General features: G+C 43.8%; 1 protein-coding gene across 7 annotated transcripts in view; it reads right to left on the bottom strand.

The window, feature by feature from the left end:
* LOC118930278 (TBC1 domain family member 14) overlaps nt 1–23,005 on the bottom strand; it is a 220,129-nt gene extending 197,124 nt beyond the window's left edge. For 2 of the 7 annotated variants that reach the window (XM_057501984.1, XM_036921362.2), the window contains exon 1: nt 22,809–22,958. The gene's annotated coding sequence lies outside the window, so the exon portion shown is untranslated. Of the gene's footprint in view, nt 1–22,808 lie in introns of all 7 variants that reach the window. The other 5 variants (XM_057501982.1, XM_057501985.1, XR_005031980.2 and 2 more) reach the window with 4 other exon arrangements.
* Nucleotides 23,006–24,525: the final 1,520 nt, after the last annotated feature.

Here is a 24,525-nt window from a genome sequence, read left to right as displayed (position 1 = left end):
GGATCAACGACCAAATTAAAATGGAGATCCAGCAATATATGGAAACAAATGACAACAACACAAAGCCCCAACTTCTGTGGGATGCAGCGAAAGCAGTCTTAAGAGGAAAGTATATAGCAATCTGGGCATACTTAAAGAAGGAAGAACAATCCCAAATGAATAGTCTAATGTCACAATTATCGAAATTGGAAAAAGAAGAACAAATGAGGCCTAAGGTCAGCAGAAGGAGGGACATAATAAAGATCAGAGAAGAAATAAATAAAATTGAGAAGAATAAAACAATAGAAAAAAAATCAATGAAACCAAGAGCTGGTTCTTCGAGAAAATAAACAAAATAGATAAGCCTCTAGCCAGACTCATTAAGAGAAAAAGAGAGTCAGCACACATCAACAGAATCAGAAACGAGAAAGGAAAAATCACGACAGACCCCACACAAATACAAAGAATTATTAGAGAATACTGTGAAAACCTATATGCTAACAAGCTGGAAAACCTAGGAGAAATGGACAACTTCCTAGAAAAATACAACCTTCCAAGACTGACCAAGGAAGAAACACAAAACCTAAACAAACCAATTACCAGCAACGAAATTGAAGCGGTAATCAAAAACCTACCCAAGAACAAAACCCACGGGCCAGATGGATTTACCTCGGAATTTTATCAGACCTACAGAGAAGACATAATACCCATTCTCCTTAAAGTTTTCCAAAAAATAGAAGAGGAAGGAATACTCCCAAACTCATTCTATGAAGCCAACATCACCCTAATACCAAAACCAGGCAAAGACCCCATCAAAAATGAAAACTATAGACCAATATCCCTGATGAACGTAGGTGCAAAAATACTCAACAAAATATTAGCAAACCGAATTCAAAAATTCAACAAAAGGATCATACACCATGACCAATTGGGATTCATCCCAGGGATGCAAGGGTGGTACAACATTCGAAAATCCATCAACATCATCCACCACATAAATAAAAAGAAGGACAAAAACCACATGATCATCTCCACAGACGCTGAAAAAGCATTCGACAAAATTCAACATCCATTTATGATAAAAACTCTCAACAAAATGGGCATAGAGGGCAAGTACCTCAACATAATAAAGGCCATATATGACAAACCCACAGCCAACATCATACTGAATAGCGAGAAGCTGAAAGCTTTTCCTCTGAGATCGGGTACAAGACAGGGATGCCCACTCTCCCCACTGTTATTCAACAAAGTACTGGAGGTCCTAGCCACGGCAGTTAGACAAAACAAAGAAATACCAGGAATCCAGATTGGTAAAGAACAAGTTAAACTGTCACTATTTGCAGATGACATGATATTGTACATAAAAAACCCTAAAGACTCCAATCCAAAACTACTAGAACTAATATCGGAATTCAGCAAAGTTGCAGGATACAAAATTAACACACAGAAATCTGTGGCTTTCCTATACACTAACAATGATCTAATAGAAAGAGAAATCAGGAAAACAAATCCACTCACAATAGCATCAAAAAGAATGAAATACCTAGGAATAAACCTAACCAAGGAAGTGAAAGATCTATACCCTGAAACTATAAGACTCCCTTAAGAGAAATTAAAGAGGACACTAACAAATGGAAACTCATCCCATGCTCCTGGCTAGGAAGAATTAATATAGTCAAAATGGCCATCCTGCCCAAAGCAATATACAGATTCGATGCAATCCCTATCAAATTACCAACAGCATTCTTCAACGAACTGGAACAAATAGTTCAAAAATTCATATGGAACCACCAAAGACCCCGAATAGCCACGCAATCCTGAGAAGGAAGAATAAAGTGGGGGGGATCTCGCTCCCCAACTTCAAGCTCTACTACAAAGCCACAGTAATCAAGACAATTTGGTACTGGCACAAGAACAGAGCCACAGACCAGTGGAACAGAATAGAGGCTCCAAACATTAACCCAAACATATATGGTCAATTAATATACGATAAGGGAGCCATGGACATACATTGGGGAAATGACAGTCTCTTCAACAGATGGTGCTGACAAAACTGGTCAGCTACATGTAAGAGAATGAAACTGGATCACTGCCTAACCCCATACACAAAAGTAAATTCGAAATGGATCAAAGACCTGAATGTAAGTCATGAAACCATAAAACTCTTAGAAAAAAAACATAGGCAAAAATCTCTTGGACATAAACATGAGTGACTTCTTCATGAACACATCTCCCCGGGCAAGGGAAACAAAAGCAAAAATGAACAGGTGGGACTATATCAAGCTGAAAAGCTTCTGTACAGCAAAGGACACCATCAATAGAACAAAAAGGTATCCTACAGTATGGGAGAATATATTCATAAATGACAGATCCAATAAAGGGTTGACATCCAAAATACATAAAGAGCTCACACACCTCAACAAACAAAAAACAAATAATCCAATTAAAAAATGGGCAGAGGAGCTGAATAGACAGTTCTCTAAAGAAGAAATTCAGATGGCCAACAGACACATGAAAAGATGCTCCACATCGCTTGTCATGAGAGAAATGCAAATTAAAACCACAGTGAGATATCACCTCACACCAGTTAGGATGGCCAACATCCAAAAGACAAACAACAACAAATGTTGGTGAGGTTGTGGAGAAAAGGGAACCCTCCTACACTGCTGGTGGGAATGTAAATTAGTTCAACCATTGTGGAAAGCAGTATGGAGATTCCTTGAAATGCTCAAAATAGAAATACCATTTGACCCAGGAATCCCACTTCTAGGAATTTACCCTAAGAATGCAGCAGCCCAGTTTGAAAAAGACAGATGCACCCCTATGTTTATCGCAGCACTATTTACAATAGCCAGGAAATGGAAGCAACCTAAATGTCCATCAGTAGATGAATGGATAAAGAAGATGTGGTACATATACACAATGGAATATTATTCGGCCATAAGAAGAAAACAAACCCTACCATTTGCAACAACATCGATGGAGCTGGAGGGTATTATGCTCAGTGAAATAAGCCAGGCAGAGAAAGACAAGTACCAAATGATTTCACTCATATGTGGAGTATAAGAGCAAAGAAATACTGTAGGAAGAAAACAGCAGCCGAATCACAGAACCCACGAATGGACTAAAAGTTACCAAAGGGAAAGGGACTGGGGAGGATGGGTGGGAAGGGAGAGATAAGGGCGGGAAAAAGAAAGAGAGCATTACAATTAGCATGTATAATGTGTGCGGGGGTACAGGGCGGGCTCTACAACACAGAGAAGACAAATAGTGATTTTACAGCACCTTACCACGCTGATGGACAGTGAATGTGAAGGGGTATGTGGGGGGGACTTGGTGAAGGGGGAAGCCTAGTAAACATAATGCTCTTCATGTAATTGTAGATAAATGATACCAAAATTAAAAAAAAAAATTTTTAATTTAAAAAAGATAACCTGCTAAGTTTCCCGAAGTGTATTCTGGGTGGTATAAAATTTATTTTTGCTACAGAACTTCTTTCTAACCACACAAAAAAAATACCAGAGCTGAAACAAAAGGTTTATTTATTTTAGGACATCTTGAAACCTTTAACATGGTAATGTACATCTGGAACCTCCAGGAAGGAAACAAAGTGGATCTCATTTTCCCTATTTACTCAACTATGGATCTCTTTTGTGGTCCTCAGAAGAAACTTTAGGAAATATGACCTTCTAATCTGAAAGAGTAACATTTTCCCAAAGACCCAAATTATAAGGAAGACATTGATCACCTAGGATCCTTATATCCAGAATTTCCCAGGGTTGAAAAGTTCAACTGAAAGTACAGTTTAGGAATAAGACCATTAACTATCCTCCTCCTTTTTTCCCTTTAATTAATCTGCATTCATTGTACTGCTCTGCACAGTAAATCAAACAGTAACAGAAACTCAGACTCTCCCCTTTCAGTCCTCATTTATTACACAATTAGGGGCTGCCAGCTGATAGCTGCACTCTAAGTGCGTCCTCTGCAACAAGGAGCATCCAGCTGGTGCTCACAGCCATTGCAATAATCCTGGGCTTGTTTCCACTGCAAAAATCAACCAAGCTGCTTTTTAGGGTGAGATAGACTCTGACCCATAGGATGCTGATGGCAGAGCCAGTGGCTCTAGAACAGAGGGGAAGGGAGAGTATGGCTCAGGGGTACACCACAGGGACTGGTGGAGGGGCAAGTTAAATGAGAAGTATGGCACCTGCACTTAGACATCTGCTTGGTGTCAGGCACAGTGGCTAAAGAGTTTAGAAATCCTACCAAATTTAAGTGTACCTTGAGAGACATCCTGAATCTGGGAAACATGCTGAAAAGTCCTATGCTCAGAGAAAAAGTACAGAAACTTTAATATTACTACTCATGGAATTCTCTTTAAATCAATGAAACAGACACATTCCTCAAAACCTAAAACATAAATATTTTAAAGACAGGCTAACAATGCAACATTCTCAAAAGTATATTTAAATACTCAGCAAAGTATAAAAGTCAGCAGAGGTAATACATTTGGATTGGAATCTTGAACTAATTGAAACCCTTCCCTCTTCAAAAAGTAGACTGAAATGACTGTCTGTAGAGCCCTATGCAAGTCAAAACTTTAAAATTTCGCTGGTATGTTCAAATCATAAATGTTATTACATTACAAAAGCAGATGTAAAGGAAGAAAAATGGCAGCAGAAATATATACTGCATGGTTCAGGAAAGGCATATGAACAACAAAAAAGAATAGTTAACTAAACAAAAACTAAATATAAAAATCAACTTTCAAATGACTTATGTTAAATGCTAATTGATTATTTCTTTCTCAAAGATGCCAAATTATCATGTGAAATACTCGATTTTAGGGTTAGTAATGAGTATTCTACTCAAGTGGATATGAAATTAGACAACTGTACAGAGAGATTATCATCCCTTGAAGTATTAACTAAATTAACATTAACCAAATGCTTCTTCCAGGTGCTATCTATGTGCCAGTAGCTATTACTCCTGGAGTGATTTTTTTTGCCTCAAGTTGTACTGTGGACCTTTGGGTATTCATATTTCAGATGTAACTCACTGACAAGGTTAAAGGTATGGGTAATTTATGCAAATGTCACCACCTACAAATCAACTCTCCTGTCCCGACAGCCAGTCTAGGATTTGCAATCATTCATAGGTACTTCTGTGTGACTTAAGCTAGCCAGGCCTCAAGCTGTCCAAGAAGTGCACATATATGTGTTCACGTGTGACTGTTACTCTTCAACATCCTGCCATTCTTCCTTCCCTGACAATCTCACATCAATTAATTTCATTCTTCGGCACACCCTACATCACCTGCCCACCATGCATTGCTCTATACCTGAATTGCCCATGTAGTCTACTATGCTCCAGCAATACCTCTTGCATGTCTGTGTGTACCTGAGGCAAGAGTGAAGATGAAGTGTTCTGGCTGGATTCCGTACTCCCACAGTATGGGCAACCCCACACTATGCCTCCTACAAGGCTAGCTAACCAGTGCTCCAGCATGAAGGTGCTGGGAAAGAGGCAGGAGTCATGAAACTCACAGACAGGGCCACCTAAATGTAGGCTACTTCCCCAGGACCTGTGATCTTTTACTACAAGAGCCACTGAGGATATGGCTTAAAAGGGGAGGCAGTCATTGTGATGGTTAATTTTGGGCATCAACTTGATTGACCCATAGGCCCAGATAGTTGGTTAAACATGATTTGTGGTGTATCTGTGAGGGTTTTTCTAGATGAAATGAACACCTGACTCAGCAGAGTGAGTAAAGCAGATTGCCCCCCTCCAGTGTGGGTCAACAGTGTATGTAAGCTACCCCTTAATCCACATCCTCTCTAATACTTGGTACTCAGAGGCTTAGTAATTTATGTCAAAGTAGTGGGTATAAAGAAATTCCTCACTGGAGATTTAATTTGCATTTCCCTTATTAATGATGAGTACCTTTTCACATAATTGTCTATAAGTTTCCTCCTCGATGAACTACTTATACATGGTTTTTACTACTTCTTCTGCTGGACTGTTTCTTTTTATTGATTCTAGTTCTGTATATATACACCAATCCCTCGCCAGTTACTTATATCCTGAATACCTTTCCCAGTGGATGGCTCATCATTTCATTCTTTTCAGGCTGTCCTTCAATAAGTAAAACTCTCAACTTTAATATGCAAAACTTATCTTTTTTATTGTCAGCACTTTCTGTGTCTTAAGACTTTGTTCCTGCAAGTGTGGCCCATGGATCAGCAGCACCAGCTCCCCTGGGAACCTGTTAGAAATGCAGGCTCCAGACCCACTGAGTCAGGATCTGATTTACCTGCTCCCCAGGTGACAGACGTACTCCACAAGTATGCGAGCACCGTCTGCACACATCCGTCCCTACCCCAGGGTCAGAAAGATACTGGTCTGTATTTTCTTCTCTTAAGTATTCAAGTTTTTCTTCTCCCATTTGAGGCACTCAGTCACTGTTCCCAACTGTCCTCTCCCTCAGACATCCCTTTGCCCAGCAATCCCTGCTGTTGCCACAGGGAGATCGGCAGGGCCTCCCTGCAGACTGAGTGTGCGTGCCTGCTGGTCTGCCCCATGAACTGCAGTGAGTGTGACACACACTACATCCAAGAAGAACCTTTAAAGGTGATCATCTGGCTCGGCCTGGCTTCTCCTGGTATCACAGGAACAGCATGTCCCAAAGAGGGGAGCCTCCTCAGCATGGCCCCAGAGTGAGAGGACACCTGAACAGAGCCACAGCCAGGAACGTGATGTGAGTCAGAAGAAATGGTCAGCTTAAGCTACTGAGATGTGGGGTCTCTGTCACCACAGTACAGCCTTGTAAAACCTAAAAGAACATTCAAGTCCTCAATCCTTCTACAAGTTACCTGTATCTAGAATAGTGAAGAGGGCATCTGATCTCACGTTCTTCTACTTGGAAAACCAATAGTCCCAGGTCACTAACACATTGGCACCCACCTATCCATGACACCACGCCCCCTCTCCCCGCTTCACGGGGCTCCCTTGTGTGCATCCCCATGCCAGCACAGCGCTGTCAATCACTAGGCCTTCACAAGGAGTCTCCGGACTCTTCTTCAGGACTGTTTTCCCTGCTTTGGCCCTCTGGCCCTAGAATTTCAGAACTGGCCATCACAGTCTATGAGAAACCCCTCTGGGATTTTGAGTGGGAAGCATTAAATAAACAGATAAATTGAGAACTGACTGGTTTATGGTAGTACATCTCCCAATTTATGAACAAGGGCTATTTCTTCATTTATTTAGGTCTCCTTTTATGTCTTTCAAATTAGTTTAATTTTCAATACACAGATTTATTACTAGATACTGTTGGATTCATTCCCCAATACTAGGTTACAGATTCTCTTAGGTTTTCTACAGAATCATCATCAGCCCCATGACAAGAGTTTTGGTTTCTAGTGTCCCCATCCCTAGGCCCGTCAATGCCGCCCTCGTGGTGCAGTAGTTGGCCCTCAGCAGGACACTGAAGAGAAGTAGATCAGAGGGCATCTTCTGTCTGTACCTGATTGTTTTCATACTTCCTCACTGAAGACTGGTGTTCTTTGTAGGTCTTCTATAGACATTCTTTACTGGTTAAGAACATTTCCTTCTACATGAAGTTTGCCAAGATCATAGATATAACTCAGTCACCTATATCTAGAATTAATGAACAAAGAAACTCACTTATAACATAAGTGTGGTTTTCTTCCTCCTGCAACAGCAGAAGCAGCTGTGTTTACTGAATCCTTGCTACCTAAATATTCTCCGTCTTCATTTTCATTCCATTCTAACAACCCAAGAGGTAGTGTGGATAAACTGAAGGTTCCTGTGGCCAGGATTCTCACCTGGCCCTGGTCAGCTAGCTCACTACACATGTGTGGGCAATACGTCGTTACTGACTCTATAAAAAGAGCTCCGCCCAGTGCTCTGGTGACAAGGTGGTATGGCTGCAAGGCTGCAGGAGAGCAGAGGCTGGGGTGGTGGCAGCACCGAGGACAGAGACTGAGATGACTGTGACAGTAGAGAGGCCAAGAGGCAGACACCGGCTTGCTGCATGCAGACTCGCTCTGAGTGAACAGGATTCGTGATTGACCTGCCACCGTGGAAATAAAGTTGGGTATATTCCTTTCACCCCAAGAATGTTCTACTGTCATTTCTTTGGTCACAGTAAATCCACAGTGAACTTGTCTGGGGCTGAAACCCATCGGCAAGACAGGTAGATACTGTAATTATTCCCTTTTTACAGAGGATGAAATAAATTAGTAATAGAAAATTAATTTCTCCAAACAGCAAGAAAGAGGAAGAGCTGGGATCTGAAAGCAGTTTGAGCTTTCCAGAGTCAAGCTCTTTGCCACGACAGACAATGTGATGACAACTCACAACCACCCAAAGGAACTTCTGGCCCCAAAGGGGACGACTAGCAGCAATGGTCGGCATCTGACTTGGCTTTCCAGGAGTTACCTTCTGCCCTAAAGCAGTAAAATTTGACCATGGATTCCTTAAGAAGTCTTGCAGCTCATCAAAGCAGAACAAATTCAACAGGGGAAAAAGATAAAATTAAATGAACCAAGAATTTTTAATTCACATGAAACAGGTTCCAAAATTCTGAGAATGAGCTATTGCTCCAACGACCTTAATGCCACAAATAAATATATGAAAACATGCAAATGGCTGCAGAAAACCAATTCTCAACCACACCAAGAAAATAGCAGGTTGGCACAGATACCACATGAAGTAACATAAGCTTAAGGACACCATGTTTAATCTGAGAAAGTAAAGCTGAGAGTCACTATAACTCTGTACACACACACACACACACACACACACACACACACACCTGCACATGTAGAGGTGGAGGGGGAAGTTGGGGAGAGTCACAGAGACAGGGGAACACACTTGCCCTATTTTTCCAGAAGGCCGACCAATCAAATCAGTCAAAAAAATTCCTAAGAAGAGTACTGTCCAACTGTGGCAGACACCGTGATGTGCCCCAACTAAAGGATGTCCTGCCAGCTGCGTGGGGTGCTCCATCAGCCTGTAAAGGGCTGCCTCAGCTGCAGAGAGCAGCCCCAGCCAACAGCCTGCGCTTTCCCAGGAGTGCTCCACATCCAACGACTGACTGCTGAGCATGCACAGGTCTGGCTGGCTGGTCCAACCTGTGGCAACTGTGAAGGAACTACTCTAGCTTCACAGCTCCCCTCGGGGTTGGCCAAGGCTGTGGCTGGGCCTGCAAGGAGGCCAACTGCTCTGACCCTTTACAGGTGTGGACCCATGGGTACTTCATAATCAATATTCTGCATGCTCAACTGTCTGCAGCTGCTTTCCAGGGAGCCCTCCTTTCAAAGAACTCAACTTGAGATACTCATAAAGGAAATGACTGCTCCAACAGATTCAACCACCATTTAGTGTGTGTTTACTATGTGCAAGACAGGGTAGGGGACACAAAGCAGCTTAATCTGGGGAACAATGGTAGCATATTCTCTAATTGTTTTAATCTAAGAGAATGTGATTTTAGCACAAGCACAAAATGATAATCCTCAATGTCCCACAGCGTTGTTTACTCCACAGAAAACCAGATTCCATGTTTCCACCATGTGGAAGCTCTGTGTTCTCGTTTAAGAACACAGATGTGCTACTCAGAGTCCTGGGCACTGTGGTCACTCCAATGGCAGCTCAGTCCTTTTCCACTATCCGTTTCCAAAGCTCCTCTGTCCAGACCGTAAGCCAATGGCTGATGTCCATGGAGATGAGGGAAATCTGGACAGAGACACACAGAGGAGAATGCTGCACGAAGGCAGAGGCAGAGACTGGACTGATGTACTGACAAGGAGTGCCAAAGATGACCGGTAACCACCAGAAGCCAGGAAATAGGTACAAGACAGGTCCTTCCACAGAACCACCAGAAGGAGTCATGCCTCCAGCATCTGCAGTTGACTGCTGGCCTACAGAACTGTGACAGAATACGTTTCTGTTGTGCTAAGCCATGCAGCTTGTGGGACTTTGTTACAGCAGCCACAGGACACTCACAAAGCACCTTTGCAGCACGTCCGAGCCTGTGTCTCACTGAAACTGCGTTTACTGTCCTGCAACTTTTATCTCAGTAAAAAGTATACAGGGATGTGACAGCGAGAAAGAAACTAGATGGTGCCGGCAACAGAAGTGTACCATCTTTATGCTCAGAGAGGAATCATCTAATCTAGTGCTGTTCAAACATTTCTCAAATTGGTAGAACCCAATCCTTCACCTGAAACAAACTGAAGTGACACAGGTGAGGTGCAGAGGAACCTCCCAAACTCCGAACTCCCCCAGCTCCCGCCTTAAGTATCTAGGCTCTCTATAGTTCTTTTATTCATTCGTTCATTTGGTATTTGAGGACCAACTCTGCATGGCATGAAAAAACATTGAGCTAAGCCAAAGCTCCTCATTTTATGGATTCAAAAATGTAAACATGCATGGTCCCACAGTGAATCAAGACCAGGCTTCTATGGGTCTGGCTCTGAAGCTGGTGCCATTCCCAGCATACCATCCACCCCTCACCTACCTTGCAGCCTTTCCGTCACATGGTTTCGAAGGATCAAAGCAAAGCCTTTTTACTTTGCATTTAGCATATCCTTCTTAGTCAAAGTTTTTCGTTTGGTCATTACTGTTCACTGTCCCCACAGGCCCAGAGGCATTTGAGAAGCTGACAGATCTGAACCCTGAGACAGAGAAAAAGCAAGACCAGCTTTGGTCTTGGCCAATGGCAGGCTGCAGGGTGCTACCCGATCCTCCCAAGGAACTCTTCTGCCTGTCTTGGCAGGGCCCAAGGAAGGTCCACTCAGAAGAGTTTCAGTTTCCATGACAGTTTCTATTGCATGGCTAAGGAAAACACTGTTATAAACACTGTTATCACATGTGCAAGTACGTTTTTTTTTTGCAACACGAGAGTGAAAGGCAGGGAATAAAGTGTAACATCTAAAGGAAGAAATACTTGCCTGATACTGTACTGACAGTATCTCGGCCACCAACTCAGGAATAAGGCGGCCATGAAGGCAGGAGGAGGGTCCTCGGCTCTGGGTGTCTGTGAGATGATCAGGACAGAGGCCAACCGCACTGCCAAATCCTGCCCACTATAGTACACAAACGACCAATATGTAATCCAAAAAGCCAAATTACAAGTTTAGATAATGGATAGTGAAAAAGCCCTCCCCTGGGGGAAGCTAAGTCCACCAACAGAGCCTAACTGAACTGAAAAGGTACCCTATGGAGCTCAGAATTGGAAAAAGGAAGGTAAAATCCTCTTACGCAGTTTCATAAAGCAAAGGCTGCAGGATGAAAAAAAGCCCTGAGATGGAGACTTTGAAGATCACTCAAGTCATTCGCCTGCGTGAACTTCATCCAGTCTTCTAAACGTGTGCTTTCTTCCTATGCTGCAGTTGCTTCCACGGAAAGGCTCCCTTATATTTATTTAGCTCTCACTGAACAGGTTGCCTTCTTGCCCTGATGAGACACACTTAAAAAAACAGCACAAGGGAAGATGGCACCCCTACAGACCATCTCCGAGATGTGTCCACTTCTGAAGCGCCAAGCGCACTGCCACACTGAGGTCGGGCTAGCTGCTCTCCAAACTCTTCTTTCACTCAAGTTCTGCAGAGCCTCTAGAGAAGCTCGCTTGCCCAAAGACCACAACTACTACTGCCGCCCCCCATTCCACCCCCGCCCTGTCTCCCTGCTGGCCCCTCCTCCCCTAGCCCTCCAGGCTCAGTCCCTGGACTTCTCTGCCTGCATTCACTTCCCCCATCACTGTGGCCCAAGAGCAAAATGTTGCTCACACATATGTAATGTAAAATTTTCTAGTAGCCATATTAAAAAGATAAGCAGGTGGATTTTAATAATATGCTTCATTTAACCCAACAGGTTCAAAATATTATCACTCCAAACATGATTACAGTAAAAGATTATTATTGTTAATGAGACATTTTACATTCTTTTCTCCCATAAGTCTTTGAAAGTTGGTGTGTACTTAATACATCAAACTGGCTACATTTCAAATGCTCAAAAGCCACATGCGGCTCCTGGCTACATTACTGAACAGCACAGTCAGAGCTGATGTCCAGTCCCATGTGTGCCATCTATGTAGTGATTAGTCCAAACTTTATCTCTGCTTCGCCCTCATGAATCCCAGAATTCTACAGTCATCACGCTACTAGACAGTTAGGTATCCAAATGGCATCTCAACTTATAATATCTAAAATACAAAAACAAAAAAAGCACACTCAATTCTCACCACCACAATCCTTAATGTGACTTTCCCACTGTCAGTCAAGGGCAACTCCACACTTCCACTGCTCAAGTCAAAATCTGGCACCCCATCTCTGACTCCTTCTCTCACATCCCATACCCAATCCAGCAGCAAACCCTTAGTCCTACCATCATGATGCACCCAGAATCAAGGGCTTTCCTGTGTTCTTCCTGCCTTGAATAGGCCCTGCCCCTCAGATAATCCCACACCTTTCTCCCTATTTCCTTCAGGTCTCAGCTCAAGTGTCCTCTTACCAGAGAGCCCCACCCCCGCCTGCCCTATACAACACAACATCCCCATCTCCTGCTTTATTTTTCCTCTTAGCATGCCATTTTCACTCAACATATGTATCCACTTGCTGTTATTGTCAGTCTTTCCCCATCCTTGCTGTGTGTGCTGGCCGTGGGGATGCAATGCTCTGATGGCCCTTCAAGCGAACCTGCTGTGGGACCCTGAGCTAACCCACAGCCTCTACATGCTGCACACTTGAGACCACAGCAAGGACATCAGTCCATGAGACCCTCAGGTTGCCCCCAGCAGTGCTGACCAGGAAGGGGTACTACACCCATGCCTCCCTGTCAGATGCAGACCCCTAGCAGCCTGCCCAAGACGTTCTCAGAACTGCGTGGGCCTGAGGCTTCTCCCAGACCCCCTTCCCTTGCAGTGTCACACCTGCGTGGAAGCCCAAGGCTCTTCCTACCCACTGCTGCCCCCTCCATCTTTCCCTCCCCAGGCAGCTCCCCACTGAGTCTCCCGTAGGTCTCCTCCTCTTATAGCCTGTGCCTGGGACAGTGTTGGCAGTCAGCAAGCACCATGGGAATAAATCAATCTCTGGGAAGAGCACAGCAGCAGAAAGCACATGAACGGTTAAGTTGAAGGAAAGCAATTTGGGTTCCTGCTCTGCCATATGTTATTTGTAATGTTATGGAAGTTTCTTGAAAACTGTAAAATGATTGTTAGGAGGGTTAAATGAAAGCACTCACCTGCGGTACTAACATAGGGCCTGACGATAGGAATGCTAACAAGCGTGAGCTCATTCTCCTCCCCATTTTCTGTAGCTACTTCTGAGAATCCTTTACCTTCACCTTCCTCCAAGATTTCTAACCACTTTTTAATTAAGTGAAGCCCCAAATAATATACCCACCAGTGAATCCCTTGTTCAATTGAGCCTAACTGATGAATAAACTTTATTTTCATTCCTGACTTGCCTATGATAGACTTAAGGTTTATTTTGCTAGATTTTAGAAAGTTAAATCTCATCAGAGGTAATCTTAACACTCTGAAACTTAAGCTGTTTCCCTAAAGCTTCAAATAAAGCACACTTTAAAAAAAAATTACAAAATCTAAAAGTGTAGTTCAGTACCAACTTTCTTTGGATAATGTGTTTTGAGGCCCTTTTTAAAAATTTGAAGTTTGCATTCTAGATGAGATTTTTGAAGAAACCACACACTAACTATGAAGATTTCAATTTCACATTTGTAAAAAGAGACTCAAGCATGCCATGTATGCACTTAGACATGCATTCTAAAAAGTCTCCATGTGAGGATACAAATCCTATACACTAATGATGAACTAGCAGAAAGAGAAATCAGGAAAACAATTCCATTCACAATTGCATCAAAAAGAATAAAATACCTAGGAATAAACCTAACCAAGGAAGTGAAAGACCTATACCCTGATAACTACAGGACACTCTGGTTTTTTTTGGTATACAGTTACTGTCCATCAGCGTATAGGAGTGCATATGTCTTTTTCAAACTGGGCTCCTGAATTCTTAGGATAAATTCCTAGGAGTGGAATTCCTGGGTCTAATGGTATTTCTATTTTTAGTTTTTTGAGGAAACTCCATACCACTTTCCACAATGGTTGAACAAATTTACATTCCCACCAGCAGTGTAGGAGGGTTCCATTTTCTCTACATCCGCTCCAACGTTTGTTGTTGTTTGTCTTTTGGATGGTGGTGATCCTTACTGGTGTGAGGTGATCTCATTGTGGTTTTAATTTGCATTTCTACAAGACACTCTTAAGAGAAATTAAAGAGGACACTAATAAATGGAAATTCATCCCACACTCTTGGGTATGAAGAATTGATATTGTCAAAATGGCCATCCTGCCTAAAGCAATCTACAGATTTAATGCAATCCCTATCAATATACCGACAGCATTCTTCAACTAACTGGAACAAATAGTTCTAAAATTCATATGGAACCACAAAAGATTCCAAATAGCCAAAGCAATCCTGAGAAGGAAGGATAAAGCAGGGGGGATCTCGCTTCCCGACTTCAAGCTCTACTACAAAGCCACAGTAATCAAGACAATTTGGTACTGGCCCAAGAACAGACCCACAGACAAGTGGAACAGGATAGAGAGTCCAGATATTAAACCAAGCATATATGGTCAATTAATATACGATAAAGGAGCCATGGACATACAATGGGGAAATGACAGCCTCTTCAACAGTGGGTGTTGGTAAGACTGGACAGCTACATATAAAAGAATGAAACTGAATTACTGTCTAACTTCATACACAAAAGTAAACTCAAAATGGATCAGAGACCTGAATGTAAGTCATGAAACCATAAAACTCTTAGAAGAAAACATAGGCAAAACTCTCTTCAATATAAACACGAGCAACTTCTTCATGAACACATCTCCCCGGGCAAGGGAAACAAAAGCAAAAATGAACAAGTGGGACGATATTAAACTAAAAAGCTTCTGTTCAGCAAAGGACACCATCAGTAGAACAAAAAGGCATCCTACAGTATGGGAGAATATATTCATAAATGACATATCTGTTAAAGGGTTGACATCCACGATATATAAAGAGCTCACGCACCTCAACACACACAAAGCAAATAATCCAATTAAAAAATGGGCAGAGGATCTGAACAGACACTTCTCCAAAGAAGAAATACCGATGGCCAACAGACACATGAAAAGATGCTCCACATCACTAATCATCAGAGAAATGCAAATTAAAACCACATGAGATACCACCTCACACCAGTTAGGATGGTCACCATCCAAAAGACAAATAACAACAAATGTTAGTGAGGATGTGGAGAAAGGGGAACCCTCCTACACTGCCGGTGGGAATGTAAATTAGCTCCACCATTGTGGAAAGCTGTACTGGAGGTTCCTCAAAAAAACTAAAAATAGAAATACCATTTGACCCAGGAATTCCACTCCTAGGAATTTACCCTAAGAATGCAGGAGCCCAGTTTGAAAAGACATATGCACCCCTATGTTTATCGCAGCACTATTTACAATAGCCAAGAAATGGAAGCAACCTAAGTGTCCATCAGTAGATGAATGGATAAAGAAGAGGTGGTACATATACACAATGGAATATTATTCAGCCATAAGAAGAAAACAAATCCTACCATTTGCAACAACATGGATGGAGCTAGAGGGTATTATGCTCAGTGAAATAAGCCAGGCAGAGAAAGACAAGTACCAAATGATTTCACTCATTTATGAAGCATAACAACAAAGCAAAAGCTGAAGGAACAAAACAGCAGCAGCTCACAGAACCCAAGAATGGACTAACAGTTACCAAAGGGAAAGGGACTGGGGAGGATGGGTGGGAGGGGAGGGAGAAGGGCAATAAGGGGCATTACGATTTGCACACATAATGTGGCAGGGAGGGAAAGGCACAGGGAAGGCAGTATAGCACAGAGAAGAGAAGTAGTGACTCTATAGCATGTTACTACACTGATGGACAGTGACTGTTATGGGGTATGTAGTGGGTACTTGATAACGGGGGAATCTAGTAACCACAATGTTGCTCATGTGATTGTATATTAATGATACCAAAATAAAATTTAAAAAAACTCAGGGAAGAGGCAAAAAAAAAAAGAATATTCATATATTAAATATTATTATTGATTTATAAACCTAATTCAAAATTCAAGGTATTAATTTCATTTGAAATTCATTAAGCAAAATATATCTGTAAAAAAATAAAATTTCTAGTTTGATATACTATTTTCAAAATGGAATAATTAAAGAGAAAACAAAATAACCTGCCTTGTAAAAAAAGTTTCCAGGTGGATAAACTGTTAGAGGCAGTCACAGGGAGGAGAATTAGGAGGTGTGAGGATGAGAAATTTTTACTTTGTATGCTTCTTTTGAACAGTCTTTACAGGGCTGGCTACATCATTCGCAGGGTCCAGTGCAAAGTCAAAATATAGGCCCTCTTGTTCAAGATTATTAAGAAGATAAAGACTGTGACGGCAGAGCAGTGAACAAAGTGAGGGGCCTGTGTGGCTGGGCAGGTTGCTGGCTCCCGAAGCCAACCCTGAGCCTTTATAGTTTTTATTAACTTAGTATTTGATGTGTGATACAAAGAATCTGTCTTCCTTAACAGCAAAACAGGACTACCTCTGAGAAGAAAATATCCAGCCTAAAGTTTAGAAAATATCCAGCCTAAAGTTTAAAATTACTAAAACTAATATAGCCACCAAGACAAATTTTGACATGATCAGTGCTAAGTCAGAGAAGTTAGAAACATGTTGGTCAGTAGGTTTTTTTTTTAGGCTGTGTAGAGTAAGGGTAACCATGCAAGTTCACCAAGATGTATGCAGGAGAATGTTCACTGCGGTACTGTGTTACAGTGACAACATGGGCCCATCAACCAGCTAAATAAAGTCTGGCACATTCATACAACAGAATACTAAGCACATGAAAAACCCACAGTGAAGCACATCTGTGCACTAAGTTGCTCTACATGTGCTGACACGGAAGCAACTCCAAACCACAAGGCTCAGGGTCTACGTAAACATAGAACACGCTCTACGGTGATTCCATTGCTTTAGAAGGATAGCCCTAATTTCTTTTCTGTGACATCCAAGGAACTTAGCAAGGCTTTTCAAGGTGAGTACGGGATAGGAAAGGGGAGTGGAGGAGGTGACTTGTTCCTCACCTTGTAACTTGCTGCTTTTTTAAGATTTTTTAACATGTACTTTCAAAAAAATAAATAGACTTTATAATGGTTACTTATAATTTAAAAAAAGAAGAAACTCCTTTGATAGTACGAGCAAAAAATTAACAAATACAGTCAGCCCTCAATTTTCTACTGTGGCAATCATAAAGAATGTAGTGTCAAGTTAACCACCACCAAAAGAAGGGTACAAAAAAGTGTCTATTCAACTACAACTTTCTTTCCATTAAACTCTTCAGAGAAGATGATAACAGGGAGCAAAATGTTAAATCAGACACCTAAGAAAGGCTCATAACTGAAGAAAAAAAATAATGGGCTTCAATAAATCCCCACCTGGGCAAACAATTTCGAAATAGTTATGTACTGGCTATTAAGATTCCAAAGGTACTTTGGAAAACATAACTGAGCTAGAAACAAACTGCTGGCTGAGAGGGGAAAAAAACCCTCCCACTTTCTACCTCTGTGAGTTGCTGAGGTAACAGCCATATAACCAAAGAAGTTTGAAAATGCACTGAGGCACCTTTCTGTACACTTATTTATCTCCGTGTATTCTTTCCTCCATAGATGACTGATTCTCATTTCATTTCAGCATGTACTGAGTGACCGACCACTCCCCTGGGCCAGGCACCAGGAAGACTACAGACACACAAAGCCTAGGAGGCTTCAGATCACCGGAGAACCCTGCCCACACATACTGGCTGTATTCACAGGACTCATATCCCTCCATCACTCTTGCTGGAAATACACACACACACACAAAGCAACACACTCTCCACCACTGTTGCATTTATTAACCCTCTGACTGTCCTATTGCCCTGATTTCTAATAAAGTTCATCCACTAGTAAATAAAGCCCTATCACTCCCAATTCTTTGGGGGCAGATTTTAAGAGAGAGTTATTAGTTACATAGAAATTTCCGAACACTTATTTTTTTAAACAGCTCATAATCATAAGTAGGTCGATGTAAGTTAAATAGCCAACAATACATAGTCTTACACTGCTGCAGGTAGGGAATTCCGTATTATGTTAGAACAAACAGATATCACTTTTTAAAGTTTCTGGATACAACTTGTCAATCAACAATGCACTTCAACTTAAAATTAGTAACTAAATATTTAATTAGAAGTTTCAAAATTATAGCTGGCTTTCCTCACCTAGCCTCTTTCTATTCAGCCAGCAGGTAGGCCCTGCTGACAAAACAAAGAGACAGAGGGCTGTGCAGAAAGCCCAGGACAGGAAAAGGCTTTGGAGATGGTGTCAAAACCAGAATTTCAACAGTCATTTCAGATGCTAAATAGAGAGATTCTATTGCTTAATGAATAATTACAAGATAAAAGATTAAAAACGAAAACATCTACTTAACTAGAAAATAACATAATAAAATATGACAAATTCCATTTTCCAATGACTCTTAGGCCACATGCAAAACACCTGATTCACAAATAGGTTTGCCTGTCTTCAGAATAATTCAGGACCACGATCATGAATGTGCTTGTGCAAAAGCCCTTTCCAACCAAATACTCACTTTTCTGTTTCTTCTCAAAACTAGTGAAAAAACCAAGGTGCAGTTGGAGAGCCCAAATGATGTTTCTTTACATACACAGATCAGAAGTAACTCGAACATTGTTACTGGAAGCCAGCACATACAAGCCATCATGATACCTGCCCAACCTCTAGTGTTTTCTACACTTGCTCCAACTAAGAGCTAAAAGCTGCCACTTACTCAGCAGTTACTATGTGCCGAGCCCTGTTCTGAAACGTCATGCAGATTCGTAAAGCTCTCATATAAAGCCATCCCAACCCTACCACCCCTCTGCTGACATAAGAGACTGAGCTGATTCGGTCAATTCGGACCTTTACATAGGTCTATGTAAAGACTACACTGTACACTGGAGGGATTCAGCAAAGGGTAAGATTTTCCTCTCTTCCCTCAGGGAGTTTATAATCCAGGAAAACATCCATGCAAAGAATAAACTAAGCAGTCAAAAGGAAAAATTACAGCTGAGTGGAGCCACCAGTCAAGCACTAAGCAGAAGAAGAATGAGCTAATGCTGAATGAACGTCAGGAGAAGCTTCTTTCACAGAAACAGAAGCATTTAAGCCAAGCCTTCAGTATTAGGGCTTTTGATAGAAGAAAAAGACACAAAGGACATTCCAAAGTAAAGGAATTGGACAAACAACCATGAAAGTGGCCAGAGGTCTAATGTTGAAATACAAAGTGACAAGAGCAACACAGTAAAAGATGAAGCTGAAAGTTCAACGAGGCCAGATGGCACAGGTCTTGGAATGATTTCCTAACCCTTTAACACTAACTCTCAACTGGGCCAAGTGGTAGTCCTCCAAGGTGAAACTCTTTGTAGGAGCAAGCCTACTGACAGACCTAGGTCATAGTCATGGGTGTGATGGAAGAGGGGGACATGTTGAGAACCTCTGGTATATACCTGGTCAGGGGAGGGGGCAGCACATAACAGGATTTGCCTTACATATGGGATAATCCTGGTAACAGAGTGGGGAGGACCAGAGAAGGTGGAGATGACGGAGACTAGCCATCAGGCCTGCAGTAACAATCTAGTGAGGACTGATAAGGGCCCGGGAGGGCAGGTGCAGAGGAACCACTAAGAAAAAGGTCAGTGGAAGGGACATGGAAACTGACTTGGTAAAAATCTTTTACCTGAACTTGGTTCAGAAAGGGAAGACTCAAAATGTTTCCAGTCTGGGTAAGGAGGAGAAAGAATGTGCTGTGAAGTAAGATACCTTATTACTTTGTATCTGAACAAGGACACATTCCAGAGTATAGCCACTTTAACTGAAAATGCAAAGCAAAAATTGCAGACAGACTGTTCTCATTCCCCAAAAGAAAGAAACCGAAGTCCAGGAGATTTAACCAACCTGCCCACGGTGACCCAGGAGGTGAGAGATGAGTCAAGAGAAAAACCTGAGTCTTTCGAACCCAGGAATAATGTTCTTTAAATAGCCTCCCAAAAAGCAAATTACTTTTTAGGAGTATAATACAATTCCACAAAAACCCCAAAGCAAAAAACATTTTCAACAAAAAGCATGTAATCTGCTGGGAGTGCAATTTTATTTCAAAGGTAAGGAAGATTTTTAAATGTGTGCTCTGATTCCCTCTACCCAAGAGATGGAGTGCAATGCCTTCACATCAGCAGTGCAGGCTCATGGACCCTGAAAGTTTAGATACAGATACATAAAACGGCCACTTCTAATGATGTGGTTGGTACTTTGCTGTCTGCCATTCAAATACTTCATAATAATAATATACTACATAACGCAGATTACAAACTTTGACTCTATTTAGCAAACATTGAACCCTTTAATGTTTAAGGTGTTGGGGACAAAATACATGGTCACTACAGCCAGAATTAAACGTGCACAATACAATGTGATACAGCAATAATGAAAGTAAAAACGCAGGATTGTAACTGCAGAAAAGAGTAATTCACATTCACAGGACTGCCAAAGGGTTCCAGAGAGGGCATAAAATTAGATGTAGATTTTTAAGAAATGGAGTGGGTAGGAGTGAGACAGGGCATTGCAATCAGAGAAAGGATTTAAGCAAAGGAATTAAGTACCTTGGCATGTTCAGGGAATCAAGAATACAGTCCTCCTATTCCGTGGGACAGTGCAAGAAGGTGACAAGGAGAACAGGTAAAGCTCAGAGATGATGGGGGCCAGACTGTGAGGGGGCTGGAAAATGAGATGCTGGTGGGTCTGGAGTCTAGTCTGCAAACAACAGGTAGTCGTAGAAGCTTTCTGAGCCAGAGACTGACAAGATCTGATCTGTATATAGGAAAGAAAACTGGCAACCAGGCAAAGTAGGGATGGGAAGGGGTGGGGGGAATCTGAAGACAAAGCATGAGCAAAGAAGGGAATCCGTGGCTTTGCACACTAGCGTGAACCTCGTATGCCAAAACGAACTGAATGTTAACAGGATCATTTCATGTCTCCCCTCATCTGTTCATCCCCACAATCCTATTGTGGAGGATGTCACAATGTGACAGGTATCACCACTCCCCCCACTTTACAGACACAGAACTGGCTCAGAAGCCATTAACTGCTATAAGTCAAATGCTGCTAAAACAGGGAGAAAACCCAGGAACAGAATGCAAAATAAAAATCGACCCTAGTGCTTTTGAAAAGTGCTACAGTTAAAGCAGAATGGTCTACAATATCATTAGAGAAGTGCTAAAAATCCATGCAATTTTCCTAAATGCTTTCTACTCCAACTCGTTAATATGCAGATTTACCCTTAAAATAGTTACAGATTTGCCTTATGTTAATGCCATGTTAAACACACGTAGGGTTCTTTAAAAAAAAAAAAATCTGTACCTCACTTCCTATGGAATTACATGTATAAGAGTAGTATTTTCCCATTTAGTCAATGTTCCATTGACCAAACTGGCATTTCACTGATGGCACAGACTTACATTAAAAACTGGTACCTGTGCCCAACTGAAGTAATAAACTATTTTCTGAATTATTAAAAATGCATTATTTAGCAAGCACAGCAATTGGATCTAGAATATAATAAGTAATAATTGCAAGGAGCTTACCTATAGGTTTGCAATGGCTCACTTTTGGGAATAGTTTTTGTCACAAAAAAAAATGGCATAAAGACCCTGAGACCCATTTAAGAATGGATGCATCCAAAACAGCCGAGGAGAGAGTATTTGACCTTCAAGACGCAGAGTGGTAGATTTTCCCCCGCTTAAATTCAAAGTCTACGAAATGGTCAAGGTGTTGTGGCGGGGGTCTTCTACTACCTAGGAGAAACCTAACCTGGGGATCTGACTGTACAGTTTTATGCACAGCATCACCTATTATCAAAACAGTTCGCCTCCAACTCGTCCCCAATCTTCTACCACCGTTTTTTTTTTCCCTCCTCCTCCTCCTTCTAAACAGGCAAAGACCCTGAGATGTAAAACTCATTCTTAGTAACTTGGACGAAGTACCCAACCTAGATTTCCAAAGATCCAACCTGGGTGATTATTAGCAGGAACACATTTCGCTAAACGATTCCAACGAACCGCGCGCCCCCTGCCCTGTTAACCGCCCATACTTTCCCCTAGGTTAAGTCTCCGTAGCTTGCCCACCGAAGGCGAAAACTGGAAGGTAGCGAAAAGAGGTCAGACCGGCTCTGCCGCGATCTGCAGGCGAGCTGCCGGGAGCTCGGGAGGCCGTACCCTCCGCGCGCCAGCCGCGAGCCCCGAAAGGCGGAGCCCCGAAAGGCCCGGCGGCGGGGTGCTCGGTGCCCGCGGGCCTGTCATTCCGCGGCGGCCGTAACCTTCGCCGAGCCGCGCGCACGCACGCACGCCTCCCCCGGCGGCTCCCGGCCGGCCCGAGAGGACAATGCTGGAGGGGAGGGAGCACGGGGAGGGGAGCGGGTGGCGCCACGCGCGCCCACCGCCCGCCCGCCCGGGCCCCGCGCCCCGCAGGCACTCCCCGCGGGGAGCCGCTCCTGCGCCGGGCGCCGCCGGCCCATTGTGCGGACTCATCGCGACGGCCCGCCACCCGCGGACCGGCCTCCCCCGGCCCCCCACCCCCGGCCCGCCCGCTCGCTGCCCGCCTCCCCCGGCCCTTCCGCGGTACCTGCCGAGCGGCCGGGCGGCGGCGGCCGGCGGGCGCCTCCTCTCGCTGCGGCTCCGGGGCTGCGGCGCCGGCGGCCTGGCCTGCGCCTGACGTAAAGCGGCGGCGGCTCCGGCGCCACTCGGCGGAGGGCGGGAGGCGGCGCACCGGCCGCTCCGCTCCGTTACCCGGCAACTGGCCTCAGCGCCCCGCCAGGCGGGCGCGCTCCATATCCTTCCGCCACGCACGGATTACATCAGCGCCGCCCGCCCCACCGGCCCCGCCCCTCCAGCAGGCGCGGAGCCCCGGGGGAGTCGAGCCCTGCCGCGGGCGAGGGCGCCGCTGGGAGCTGGGAGGGCTGCAAGCGGAAGCCCCCTCCGTGTGCGGGTGCGGAAGAGGAGCCGCTCCTTAGGAAGGGCGCGGGGGGCTGCTCGTCGCAGAGGCCCGACACTCCGCGCGGCCTCGCGGAGGCCCCGGCCCCCGGGGGACAGCGGGGGAGACGAGCGCCGCCCCACCCGCGGCCGGTGCAGCCTCCGCCTTCCGGGGCGCGCGCTCCACCTGTCTGCGCCCGCTTCTCGCCGCGTCCTGGGATGGCTGGAGTGGGCGGTTTAAAAGAAAGACTTTATTATTTTTTTTTAAAGAAACCCCAGAAGACAAGCTAAAAAAGTGTTACATGGCTTCCTTTTTATTATTAAGTAGGCAAAAATAAATTCTGGAACATTCGGAAGTGGGAACCTAAAATGTGAACTAACCTTTTAATCAAAGTCTCTTCACACCCACCCACCTTCCCTAAATGTGATTCCTAGTCCTGCCCTTAAAAAGCAAATAATTAAGTAGGATAGGCACCAGAGAGGATGATTACCTACTGACGAAGAGGAAACCGGAAACCGGTCCAGAGAGGGGAGTGACCGCGGGGGTCATTGTCATTGATTTATCAATCGACACCCACTAGGCGCCAGGCGCTGAGCCTTTCTGCTCTGAGCTTGGGAAGCAGGGCTCTCTCGCCAGCTCCCAGGCTCCAGGCAAAAGCAGAAGTGTCCACTGGGAAGGGGCAACAGACACCACGTGCTGGGTGCTGGAGGGACAACAACGAACTCTGATTTACAGTCTGCCTACAAAGTGTCTTTCAGCAAACATTTCTGTTCAGCAGTAAACTCCTGGGTCAAGGCATTACTATCCCCACATCAGGCAAGGAAAATGAGGCTCATGAAGTAAAAGCGATTTCGCCTAAGCTCTGCTGCTAGTGGGGGCCAGGGCGGTCTAGGGCTTCTGACTCCCTTAAACTACATTGCCTCTGGTGGGAGGCGGGACTTGAACCCACGATCCTGGCTCTGAGATCTGGGTCCTTTACACAGCTCTCTCACCTCATCACAATTTTGTTCTCTGAAGTTCATCTCAGTTGAATGTATCTTGCCATGAATCACAATGTATTCAATCAACATCTGAGTACCTGCTCTGGGCCTGGCTAATGGCAGGCAGGGGTGGCTCTGCCCCCTGGAGATCAAACCCTGAAAAGGGAAAGGAGAGTAGGAGAGGGTATGGGGAAATCAGGGTGGTCTGGGAGCAAAGACTGGACAGGTAATGGAGCTAAGGGTGCAGTTCCCAGATGCCGCCAGACCTGGGATTTCACAGGCTACTGAAATTTCCCCCCTAACGGGGGATTTGCAAAGATTGGCCAGCTTTCGCCACATTGCTGCCTTCTACACCTAAATTTGGGAAAGGATTTATTAACAGCAACAAA

This window comes from Manis pentadactyla, chromosome 5 (genome assembly GCF_030020395.1).
Source record: "Manis pentadactyla isolate mManPen7 chromosome 5, mManPen7.hap1, whole genome shotgun sequence".
Classification (NCBI taxonomy): Eukaryota; Metazoa; Chordata; class Mammalia; order Pholidota; family Manidae; genus Manis; species Manis pentadactyla.
This window is presented reverse-complemented; position numbering and strand designations above follow the sequence as displayed.